A 12,504-nucleotide genomic window follows, 5' to 3' on the forward strand; every position below is an offset into this window, starting at 1 on the left:
GATTACTAGCAAGTGATTAAATGAGACTACTAAACGTCTTCACGTCGAACATTAGCCGCCTTTAGCTTAGCGGTGGAGACGTGCAGTCATGTGACTCCTTATAGTCTAAAATGCTTTTACTTAGGGTTAGGCAACAATTAGACTTAACTTGACAAATAGTTGATCTAAAGACAAATTATCGCCAAATATTCTGAGGATCGATTCATCATTAAAGTAATTACTTTGGTGAAAAGGATGTTTTCAACCTCTCAAATATGGAGATTGTATTGCTTTTCTGTTTTATATCTTATACAATTGAATAACTAGCAGTTTTTGATTGACAAACTTGGATGTATATTACTATTTTCTGACATTTTAAAGAGCAAAAAAGTAAATGAAAACAGAAAATAATCTTCAGATTAATGAGAATCTATGAGAACAATTGTTAGCTCCACCTTTATTGTTCTGGTTGCTGGAGATTATTCTTGGTAAATTCATGTGGGGTCTTACAATTACCCTTATTTTTTATCCTTCCTGGGACATTGAAAGACCCTACCAGAACTATATAAATAATCTATTTTCTATTTTCGTTTTCAGAGGGCAATAGAGAAGATTTCTAAGGAAAGAAATGCAGAAAGTAATGTACAGAAAGGTACAGGTGCAGGTACTCCCCCTGCCTCCCCCACACACACACAAACACACTCTCTGTACACAGAGTAAGGGCAGCCCTTGGTGACCGGGGCCCCAAGGCGAGGGTCCACAGATGGAGTTCGAGATTGTTTCCTCCTTGCGTCAAATCTGCAGGGCTTTAATTGGCTGCTGTTCTATCCGACCTCCGACCTTATAGCACAAATGACCACAGCACCTGAGACAAAGAGAGATTTCCCATCAGGCATTGGTGAGTGAAAGGATTCCCCGGACTGATTTATATTGTCGGATCAATGGGGGAGGCCATAGGGGGAAAAATACTTTCACAGCCACTGACATTTTGGGATTTGTATGGTATTTGGCTGCGATATTTATTGTTTTATTCCCTTTTCATAAGTGCTGTATGTGCAGTCTCTGTGGCAGGATAAAAATGGGATTTGGTCCAAATATATGGAGCTGACATTATATTAGCATGAATGATAGTCCAGACCAGAGGTCGCGTTAACCGAATATATTTCGTCTATGACGGAATTCTTTTGACAATGACGGAAAAATCTGAAAGCAGTCCGTCATTTTGACAGATTAGAACAAACTCAGAACAGCGCCAAAGTTTCCCCGCAGCAGGGCTCCGGTGTTATGCCCTTATGTCGTTTCCAGACCTAACTATGCCGTACAAATCATTGAAATGTCTGGGAGTTTATGCTTTACGCTGTGGCGCACTCCCGCGAGGTGCAGTGGGCATGCACAACACACGGCACAACACCGGCGCTAATATTTCACGAGCTTTGGGGTGGGGGGGGGGTGTGGTGGTCAATGTAATAATGTAACCAGATGAGTGATTACAGCGCCCCGGTATCATTTTAAACACATTTGTATCATACAGATGCAGGACTTGCACACGCCTGTTATCTGACCGACAGGTCCGCACGCACTCTCCAGCCGAAACTCTAATAAGCATTCATTCACAAACTAAATCAGAAGACCTTTAACGTTTTACGTCCGGTTCGCTCCTTTGTTCCTCGCTGTACACAGCTCCAGTTTGGGCATTGGCCTGTCATCAGATTGTATTTGTTGTTGCTGCTGCAGCGGAAGTTTAGTACAATTATTTTTGATTAAATACTCCAAATCTCCACCCTCCATAATTGCACTTGCTTCAGTTGCTTGCTACTTTCTAACGGTGGTGAGAGTGGTGCAGTGACGCTATCTATCTTCTATCGATTAGATTTATGATTCGAAAATTATAAAAGTAGGGTAGACATGTGGATATTACCGACTGAACAAAACATGCTTTTATCTAACAGGTTCGTTTTCCACTGACCTTTTTTCGAGCTATTTTCCAAAATCCTATGGAGAAATCCCATTGCTATTTTATCGAGGGAAACCGAGCGCAGCTTACTTCCGCTTTTTGGGACGCGTCACTGCACCACTAAGTTGATGCGATTTGATTGGATTGTGAGGCAAGGGAAGCCAGCCGCCTCTGGCTTCCCTTGGCATGGCCCTGACCAATCACAGGTTGGCAGGGGCATGACGTGAGCCTCATCTGATTGGTCAATCCCTCCATTTTTTTCACCAAGGGAAGCAAATTTCGGCTGGCCTCCTCTCGCAACAGAGAGTGCAATCTACTGTTTCACCATAACATCTAGAGGGGCGCAGTTTCACTCTTTGTAAAATACTCAATGAGAATGGGGGAGAGACCGGCCGGCAGCAACACACAACAAAGAATCTCCGACACTAAACGAAGTGCTTTCATTTATTTATTAAAATTATAACTACAATCCGAAAAAAAAGGGGAAGCCTGGCTTCCCTTGGCCTCCAGGAGAAAACGCCACTGCGTTTCAGCTAGGCGTAGTTCCGGCTAGCGGGTACTTTTTCACAGTTTTCTGGCTCTCCAAAATCGAGGTTCTTTCCGGGCCAACAACCGAGCTGAGTATGCTAAACTAGTGAGAGAATCGCTGGCAACTACAAAAAATTTTTTTTAATTGTAATACACGTTTCAAAATGATGCCGAAGTAACAACATGCTGATACCGGTTAGTAAAAACCATGAATTAATGCTTTGACCAGTCTGCAGAGAGACGGCAGGCGAAAAACCTTTTAAAATGCGTGTTTTCTGAATGGAGATCGGCTAAGCTAACGCAGTATATGCACCGACCGTCCACACTCACAACAACAACAACTATACAGACATAAATAAACCAGCGACTGTATTCACCATGACAAAGTCGGTCTGTGGTTTGAACTTGTTTAACTTTTGTCTAGTTTTTTAACAGATATGAGGAGCTGCGAGCTCTGAGGGTTGATGTTGGTTTTGTGTTTCGCATTGAAGATGACGTCACGGCTCCGCCTACACTGTGTTACTATAGTTACTACCCCAGTTCCTAAACTTTAATGGAAACGCAGCATAAAGTGAGCCTGGCCAACCAAGGGCTAACTATACCGTACTAAGCCGTGTGAGGCCCTGCAGTGGACATGCGCCATAAGACTCCTCTACTAAAACTGATACATACATTTTGATTTAACGTGATATAAATATAGGTCTTATTGCTCGGCTTTGAACACATTGTTTTTCTCTTTCTGTTTCATTATACCTTTTTACCATCTTCCTGAGTACGTGTCATGATATAAATGGCAAAAAGAAAATCAAATAAATGTTGATTCCTTCGGATTTTGTATGTTACAGTAAAACATAACCTAACCTGAATATAGCTAAAAAATCCCAAAACAAAGCACTCTTTATTAAAAAAATATGTCCTTCCTGTTGGCTTTGGAATCCATTCAGCAATAAATATGTACATTTGTTTTTCTCCAAAATGTTGGTGTAAAGCTGTCATTTAGATATAAAGGATATTGGCTCAATGTGTCTGTACTGGCAGCTCAATTCTAACAAATACTGATATTGGTATCTGCCTTAAAAAACCTGTGTCAAAGCCTGGTTTAGACCTGGTGCGCCTGCTACGTGTTTTTATTCGTGATATGAGTGAATCAGTGTGGTGCATAATGCTTTTTAAGCTATTCACACAGAGAAAGGAGATGGAGAGGAAATTGGGTGAACTGCATGAAACAAAAAAAGCTGTGATAGAGAGGGGTTAGGAAGAGTGGGAGTGAGAGACAATGACATACAGAGGAAATGAGAGAGAGAGAGACAGAGAATAAATATGCTGGATTTATGCAGGAAGCAATGAGGCCACCTCTCTCTGGTAGAAAGAGGAAGTGAAAGTGAGAGCACTTCCTGTTTAAGTGTGCCCAGTGTTTTCATAACCTTCTGCTAATGGAACCTAACAAAACATGTAATGGTGCAGAACAAGACATGACATTTAGTGCAGTTGTTGATTATGTTTTGCCAATTTCATGGAAAGTAAATATAGAAATGGTTACCAAGCTAGCGGAAGTAGTTGAAAACCCATGGATAAAGCAAATACTTAACTTGCTAAATCGCCATTTCTTAAGAGTGTATCGGAATTCATAAATGAATGTTTAGGCTTTGTAGTGTTATAGCATGTTGGTGACTTTTAATCAAATTTGTAGTAGAGCGAATGAGAGAATCTTTTTTTTTTTTTTAAATAATGTTCTGAAAAAAGCTTGTGTTGTTACCTAACCCTCCCAGAGAGGTTTATTTGCACAATAAGGAACCATATATTGCAAAGTATAAAGAATCACTGGATAAGCATTTTCCTAAGCATAAAGAATGTACTAATTAAAAAATGACCTAACAACCTCCAAGTACTGATCAGTAACCGTAAACATATTTTAACATAGTTTCTGTTTTTTTTGCCCAGTAATGATCTACTCTGACCTTACTGACCCCGATCACTTTGCCTAAAATGTTATATGTTGAAGACATTGTTCCCTTGGTTGTGACACTGTGATTTACTTTTAAAAAACCCTTCGTTAAGTCTTAAGGTTTGTGATTTTATTGAGTCAGAATTGAAATATCCTTGCGAACTCAGTGGTCTAGGAATTTAATGGATTGTATAAACAGACACTATATGCAGATTCTGACTTTTAAAGGTAGACATGAGGTAAAATGTGCTGGGTAAAAGAGGCCAAGCATTAGTGATACATACCGTTGTTTTAAGGCCCAGATACACCGGCCTGAAATCCGCAGTAAATGGGAGTCGGGCCGAACATGAGCGTGGGCACGCCCTATTCGGAGTGGTGTGCGCCGCACCGTCGGATCTTTTCTGCCGACCTGACGCCTTTTCTTGTCGGGAACACCACCGGAAGTCGGACAAAGGGATAACACTGATTGGCTGTTCAGCTAGCGAATCAGTGCATGAGAAGCGTTAACGGAAGTGAGGGAGGTAAACAAATGATTTAAAATGGAAGATGGAACACACACGGACGGCTATTTCACCTCATCGGTTTATAGAGCTCCTGTTCGTTCATGTTTTCAATGGACGAGAGTGAAAATGGAAAGAAAAACGCTATTTGTTGTTTGTTTATATCACGGAGTCTGTTCTTCTTCTCTGTCTTCCGGTTGTTGCCTTTTTTGAATGATGAATACACACTACCGCCGCCTGCTGGTAAGGAGAGTTATTGCCACTCACGCATACGCAGTTCATACGTGCTCGGCTCGGATTTGCGGTGTGTTCCAGTGCGCGAAGTCGGCAAATACGCAGGAGAGTCCGGCGACGCAACAGTCGGTGTCGGCTTCGGCGAATTCTCAGGTGACTGGCCGGTGTATCTGGGCCTTTAGGTAGTTAACAAATGCCAATCACAGGCAGATAAACACCCCTCCAACATCCAATATGTGTTGCGTGAACCACTCAAAATTGAGGTTAAATACAAATAAGTTGCTAAAGCTGTTTATTTGTAGGGTTTATTTAAACGGTATTTTCCCTGCAAATTAAGGGAAATTTAGGTTTTTTAGGCACTGAACCGGAAAGGGGAGACAGACAAAGGCTTTATTGGAAATGTGGTCCTAATTAAAAAAACAAAACTGTAGCAATAACAATGCCATTAGAGAGAGAGGTTGCAGATGTCAGCCATGGTGTCAATTGTTCTCCGTCATTTCACCCACTCAGATCAACGTTAACTGCAGAATGATGAATGATGTTACACAAGATACATATTTTACAACCTACAGTAGCAGCTCATGTATGTAATGATTTTTGCTAAATGCTAAAGTAATTGGCTTTGGCATTGTTTAATAATTGTAATCATTGCCTTGATATATTATGTTAACTTAGCATTATCTTTGTATTTTTAATATAACATTTTTACTGTGTATTTTTAAGTACATTTCAATGTGAAAAATGCCGGTGTAGAAATCAGATCAAAACAGCCTTCAACACTTTAACTAGGAACCCCAAACGATTTGTTTGGATACCCATCGGCTTCCGCAAAGTTGTTGCTTCCTTGGGTCCACATAAAACAATATTAATAAAAAAAAAAAGTAATAATACAGAGAGATTTACCATAGTAATAATAGATACAAAGAAAAAAGTAATTTATATTTGCGTTTCCTCTTCTTTTGCACCCACATCTCCCTCATCATTCCCTAAACTACCCCCTTCTGACCTTTGGCCCCTGCTACCCCCCCACCCCCATAACCTGCCTGCTGCCTCTCTCAGGTGATGATTACCTATCGAGCCCTAGTTCACACAATCGTTTGCTCAATGCTCTAATTGCGTTTTCTCTCTGTGTGGGCAGCACAGGGAGGGGATCGATCATCAGCTAATGAGAGATGTTGGGTAAGGAGGGCGGGGGGGCAGCAAAAAGCCGCTGGTTCTAAAAAAGAGGCTACTATGAGCTCTAACCCTCCTCCTCCTCCTCCTCCCCCTCCTCTATTAAATGGTCTCGTTGCTATCATTCCTGCATCCAAGCTTCATTATAGCCCACACAGTATTGACCAGGCATATCAATATCCACACACACACACACACACACACACACACACACACACACACACACACACACACACACACACACACACACACACACACACACACACACACACACACACACACACACACACACACACATATACACATACACATACACATACACATACACACATACACACACACATACATGCAAGGATTTATGTGGATGGTCCACTAAGATGCCACTTTACTGTGATAAAGTCTATAAACTTTTAATGTGATATAAAGTCCAGCTAAAATACAGTCCTTTCTGTTGTCTAAAATCCTATCAAAATTATTTTTAAGTCATGGAGCCAGCGAGTTTGTTAGCAGTGTTATTTATGAACAAAAAAAAAGATCTTTTGATTGGCTGTATGAAAGAAACATTTTCTGTTTACATACAAACAAAAAACAAGGGAATAGCAATTGCTGCAAAGCACTGGCACACGTTAAGTTTCAGTTTTTTTCTACTTAAAGATGAACTCAACATTGAAAAGCAGTTTCCATTGTTTTAACTTACTCTTATAAAGACGAGCATTGGGCATTTACAAAGCAGTTATCTTTGTAGTTGGGATTTAAAAGAAAGGTTAAGATTCGTATTTCTTTGCCCTTGTGCAAGAGTTCTTTATTATATAGTCATATTATTCTACCTGCAGGAGCAATAGCAAAACTGTATTTGCTTCATTTAACAACCATCTTTGACAGTAAAAGTGATTCAAGTGACCAATAAAAGCTCTTTCAATAAACAGCATGTGCCATTTATTGCATCCAAAGCCCTGCTTCACTGTCAGCAGCCAACCAATTAAAACTTTGCATTTCAGCATCATGATGTCTTATCAATGCTTATACACCACTATATATATATATTGAAATACAGTACATACAGTACATACATTTACATTTTGTATTGTTTTTATTCTATATTTCTCTTTTACTTGACATTTTATATTTATATTAATATATTTCTTTAATTTCGTTAATTTATTACTTTAACTTAATGTCTTTATATACATTTTTTATATTTGTATTAATATTGTATTTATTTAATGCTTGGATGGAAATATTAAAACTAATGATGATAAATATTAGTTTTATTTGTTAATTTTGAATCTGATTAAAACAGTCGAATAACTATAATTTAAGGTGAATTATTGTGAATGGTGTTTTTTAAACCTCCATGTATTTCTATTCTTCTTGACAGTAGCAACTTCAGTGAGGAAGCGGAAACACTTTTCCTGTGCGTTCGCGGTGTCATCTGTCTCGGCCTCATCCTGTCGTTTTCCTGTTCTCCCTTTCACTTTCTCTTCCTCTCCTCTCTCTCGCTGCTCTCAGTGAGCGAGTGGGCTGCATATTGATTTTTACTGTTGAACTTGCGTGGCTTTCTCCCTCTCGCTCTCCCTTTCACCCCCACAGACACAAACTGACGGAGAAGTTGATTAGGAGCAGCTCTAAATATATCCTCCACCTATTCCTCTTCCTCTTTTCCCTCCCCCCCCTCTCTCTCTCTCTCTCTCTCATGATCACTCGCTCCCTCACCCACGCGCTCTCCCACGCCGGTTCAATCGCTCATTCTCCGCATTTTCTCCCGGCCGATTCGCCTGGACGCTGCTCTACCAAGCGCTTTCTCTTCCTCTCTCCATTTCCTTTCCACTCGCTCTGAGTATATCATTTGTCAAAAAAAGAAAAAAGAGATAGACACACAAAGGAAGTATTGCCAGCTTTGGCTGAGAATCCTATGATAATTTGACGATTTCAGAAATTATTGGTTACAATTTCGGAAGAATAAACGCAAGTTGGTTGGAAACACTTGAGTAACTTCTTCTGCATGACTCATCCCTTCACCTGAATATACCCCACTACAAAATTCTAAATAACACATGCGTACACTGTAGGCCTACTGTATATCATCTCTTGAGGGAAAATGTGGCTTCTTCGCTGTTACGTTTTTCATATCTTTCAACAAGTAGTCAGTAGTAGTCTTTGTTGTCTCTGTCTTTGGCTGACAGTAGTTTCTTTAAGACATTGTCAGTGTGTATAGCAGCCTGTTGCTTCCAGGAACAAAGCTGGAGAAAAGTGACCTTAGTGGACCAGAAGTCCCATTGCATTGAAGTCTATGAAAAGATTACCCTATTTTTCACTTGATTAGTTACCTTAATTAACATTTAATTTTCCAAATCAGTATATGCTCTCAATCGCTAGTTTTGAGTATTTTACAGTTCTACATGATGTTCCCTTTGTAAATGATGGGGGCATTTGTGTATCTTACACCCGCCTGTGTCTCATTTAGTTCCAATAAAACAACATGGTGACCAAATTCCCAAACTCCCATGATTGACATGACAGAGACGACGTCAGTGTTCTATTCACAGTTGTTGTTGTTGTTGTTGTTGTTGTTGTTGTTGTTGTTGTTGTTGTTGATCAAACAGTGAGTAGTAGGGCGTAAAATCAAAAACAGCGTTAAGAACCTCTGAAAAGCTTTAGAATCAGGTGATGATTCTCTGTGTGTCCATCAGATCGAAGCTATTCATTGATTCTTTTTGGGGGAATATTGATCCATAGCAGCTTTAATTTCTTAGAAAAGCTTTACAATGAAAAATAAACACAGAGAAATTGACTCCATCAGACACTAAGGGAGGAGGAACAAGCCCTCCCTGTGTGTGTGTGTTAGAGCGCAGCAGTCATCCTTGTGTAAATGCAGGTTGGTTGAGATGGCGTAAGAGAGAGTCCAGACGGGAGAGGGAGCTGCGCTGTGTGTTCTGCATCTATGTCGGCCGTCCCGAGGTAAACACCACAGAAGAAGGCCTTCTGCAGTTCAGCACACTGATTGCGGCGAGGGAGCGACAAACAAAGCTCAGTTGGCCGTTCTCCTGGGCGTGTGCGCCCCGCCATTTAAATCTAATTTGCCTTCCCCCGGTTTTACTGAACAACGAAGCTGATGTGGAGCAGCCAACCGCTACGCTCATTGTTGAAGTGTGGGGGGGGGGGGCTCTCTCATAAACTGAGCATTTTTCAGACAATGAGCACGTGGGCGTATGGCTTTAGGCATATTTGACAGGATCAAATGACTAACACTGAAAAGAAAGATTCTGTCGTTTATAAAATAATCCCCCTATACTTATTTCATCCACATCCTCTCCTCTGCTTATTTTTCTTTTCCTCTCATCTCCCCCCCCCCCCCCCCCCCCTATTTACATGGATGGAGGTAAAATGGGAATCTGTATGCAGTGGGTGGTTTTTAAGATACACTGACTTTGTTTGGATTTGAAATGCGCATCACACATGCATGAAGACATAAATCTCAAGGCTTGTCCTCAGATCTGCCTGATTCTGTCGAATAAAGCAGCTCGGGGGGAAATACAAGGTGTTTATCATGCTGATATTGTTTTGGCTGCGTCTGCATGATGAATACGCGCGTGTCAATATGTGGACCCGAATGTGTGCTTGTGTGTTTGGCGCTAATAGTCCAATGATTCTGAATCCATTGCTGAATAATGGGTTGAAACAGGCAGTGACGGAGCAGGGTGTGAGGCAGCTGATGGGAGTCATTTGCATTGACGGAGCTACGAGAGTGTGAATCCGGGTTTGTGTCATTCTGTCACACCTTTGCTTAATTTTCCTGACTCACCGTGATGCATCTGTTTGCCCCATTTCATGCCATAAGGCTCATCTTCACAGCTTGATAGGAGGTAATATTCCTGTGACTTAAATGACTTTCAATGTTCTACTTTGATTTACCTTCATCTCCTAAAAATGGCTATAAAACAAACTGTGATCGTTAAACATGACATCCTGTTAAGAAGCAAATGCATTCATTCACTTACAGATAGGACGCACATCGTTTAGAGAAAATCATTTTTAGTGAAAGAAGTTGGTTCTGAAATCATAAACGTTATAAACTCAGGTCCCTCTGCTAGATAGAAAAAGATGATTGATATAATTGGTTAATAAACCAAATTGCAATATATCAAGTTACTTATGACCAAATCATTTCTTAGAACTTCTTCCGATAGATATAGTAACAGGTGTGTTTGAACATTATTGAAACCCCATGACTTCAGGGTCATTTATTTCCTACATGCTGTTGTTGTACAGTTTTGAGTGCAACAGGATGTCTAATATGAATCTAAAGAGATATAAGTAAATAAATAGAGATAAGTCCGAGAGAGAGAGAGAGAGAGAGACTTTTTTTAAACTTTTAATACAACCTTTAAAGTCATTTTAAATAAAAGCGTGCATATTCATCACATTCATGACACTTTTTTTTAAATAGTCATATCAATGCTCACACATAAAAAAAAACATTCTTTTAAAAATTCAGCTCCAGCGTACCATCTTCCCTTGCCGTACATAGAACGTGATTGACCCCCCAAAGAGTCCTGAGAGAGAGAGAGAGAGAGAGAGAGAGAGAGAGAGAGAGAGAGAGAGAGAGAGAGAGAGAGAGCTGACCTCACATTAGAGCACTCTTCCAGTCCTCCATATAGACTGTTGTCAAGTTTATTGCAGTATTCATCTGGTAGAAATGACTTTAACACAGAATCGATTTGCAACACTTTATGAGGGAAATGTAATGCAGCAAATTACCTCTAATGAAACTCAACAAAGAAAACCTAGAACACAAATTAAGAGACGCTGCTCGACAGGATGTGGAGATGAAAATAGAAATAGAGATGATAATTAAAAACTTATTCTCACATGCAGACAGGTGTACATTGTATAGGCATTTATAACTACCGATGCAGCAACACCTACTCCGTCAGACATTGATTATTATGCAGAAATTAGAGCCGTGCAGAGGAGAGCTAAACTCTGTTTGATCTCTCTGATGAGCGTGCATGAGAGCCTGCGTGTCTATGTGAGTGTGTGAGAGACAGAATTAGAGACAGAGGAAGAGGAGAGAGATGCTGTCAACTCTCTCATCCTCCGTGTCCTCCTCCTCCTCCTCGTCCTCCTCCTCCTCCTCCTCCTCCTCAGTGAAGCAGATGTCCAATTGAGTCTATTTAAAGCTTCGTGCTGTATGGCTGCCGATGCTGAGAGCGCGCGCTGTTGCTTTGCATTACTGTTGCTTTGCATTACTGTTGCTTCAGCTCTGCACAATACCCGCTTGAGATTACCCCAAAGCTCCCGATTGTAGAAACATTGAAACCCTTATTTATATTACCTTTAGTGGTGTCAGTTAATTAAAGGTCCCCTATTATACTGTTTTTCATCAATATATTATAGGTCTCAGATATATACAAAACATGTCTCTGAAGTGTTTGGCTCCAAACACCAAACAGATCATTGCAGCATTACCCATAATCCCCTCTGTTTCAGCCCTGTTTCCAAAGTGCTGATTCTCTGTCTGTTGCTTTAGATGAAAATAAGGAGCCCCTCCCCACGCCCCTCTGAGAGACATTTGGTTTAAAAGAACACAATGAGGCTCTAGGAGGAGATTCAGGTGATAAGGTGTGTGTGTGTGTGGGGGGGGGGGGGGGGGGGGGGTTATCTTGGTTGGTGATTGGCTAATGGTTACACAAGCCAAAAAGTCGTTATGACATCATAAAGTGGCCAAAATCTGATCAGTTCATTTTCAGCCGGTTTTTATAGAAAAAAGTGAATGAATCTTTTTTCCTGAAACTTTCAGAATCTCTTTACACAGAGGGGACACATGTTGATTTATAAAATAATTGTATTTTGGAAAAAGTGGATTTTGACATACTTTGCCCAAATACTCTAATTGTTTCTCTGCAGTATTATCACTTCAATCGTTATTTTTTTAGTTTGTGTTCAAATTCATATAGTTTTAACCTAAATAGTTTTTTAATAGATGTTGTAAGGTTCTGTATATGCTATTTGAAGCAAACTTTGATCAATGAAAAAGCCAAACTAGGGACAAGAAGTACAAATCTACAAAATGTGCAATTTTTATGTTACATTTCATGAATTCAATTGAAATAAAGTACTCCGCTTTCACACCGCAGTACTTTTCCCACAAAGGTTCATGAGAACTCTTTAGTTCTCATTAACTAAGTACA

At 40.3% G+C, this 12,504-nt stretch overlaps 1 protein-coding gene and 1 long non-coding RNA gene across 10 annotated transcripts in view; one reads left to right on the forward strand and one right to left on the reverse strand.

Moving 5' to 3' along the window:
* Positions 1 to 12,504, forward strand: part of celf2 (cugbp, Elav-like family member 2) — a 401,403-nt gene that overhangs the window by 205,494 nt on the left and 183,405 nt on the right. The window lies entirely within an intron of this gene.
* Positions 433 to 5,271, reverse strand: LOC307021234. Its single transcript, XR_013803108.1, has 3 exons — positions 4,981 to 5,271; positions 4,691 to 4,868; positions 433 to 844 (listed from the first exon to the last, which is right to left on the reverse strand). It is a non-coding gene; the product is annotated as an uncharacterized lncRNA (long non-coding RNA).

Source organism: Notothenia rossii (assembly GCF_949606895.1).
Source record: "Notothenia rossii genome assembly, chromosome: 10".
In the NCBI taxonomy this organism is placed as follows: Eukaryota; Metazoa; Chordata; class Actinopteri; order Perciformes; family Nototheniidae; genus Notothenia; species Notothenia rossii.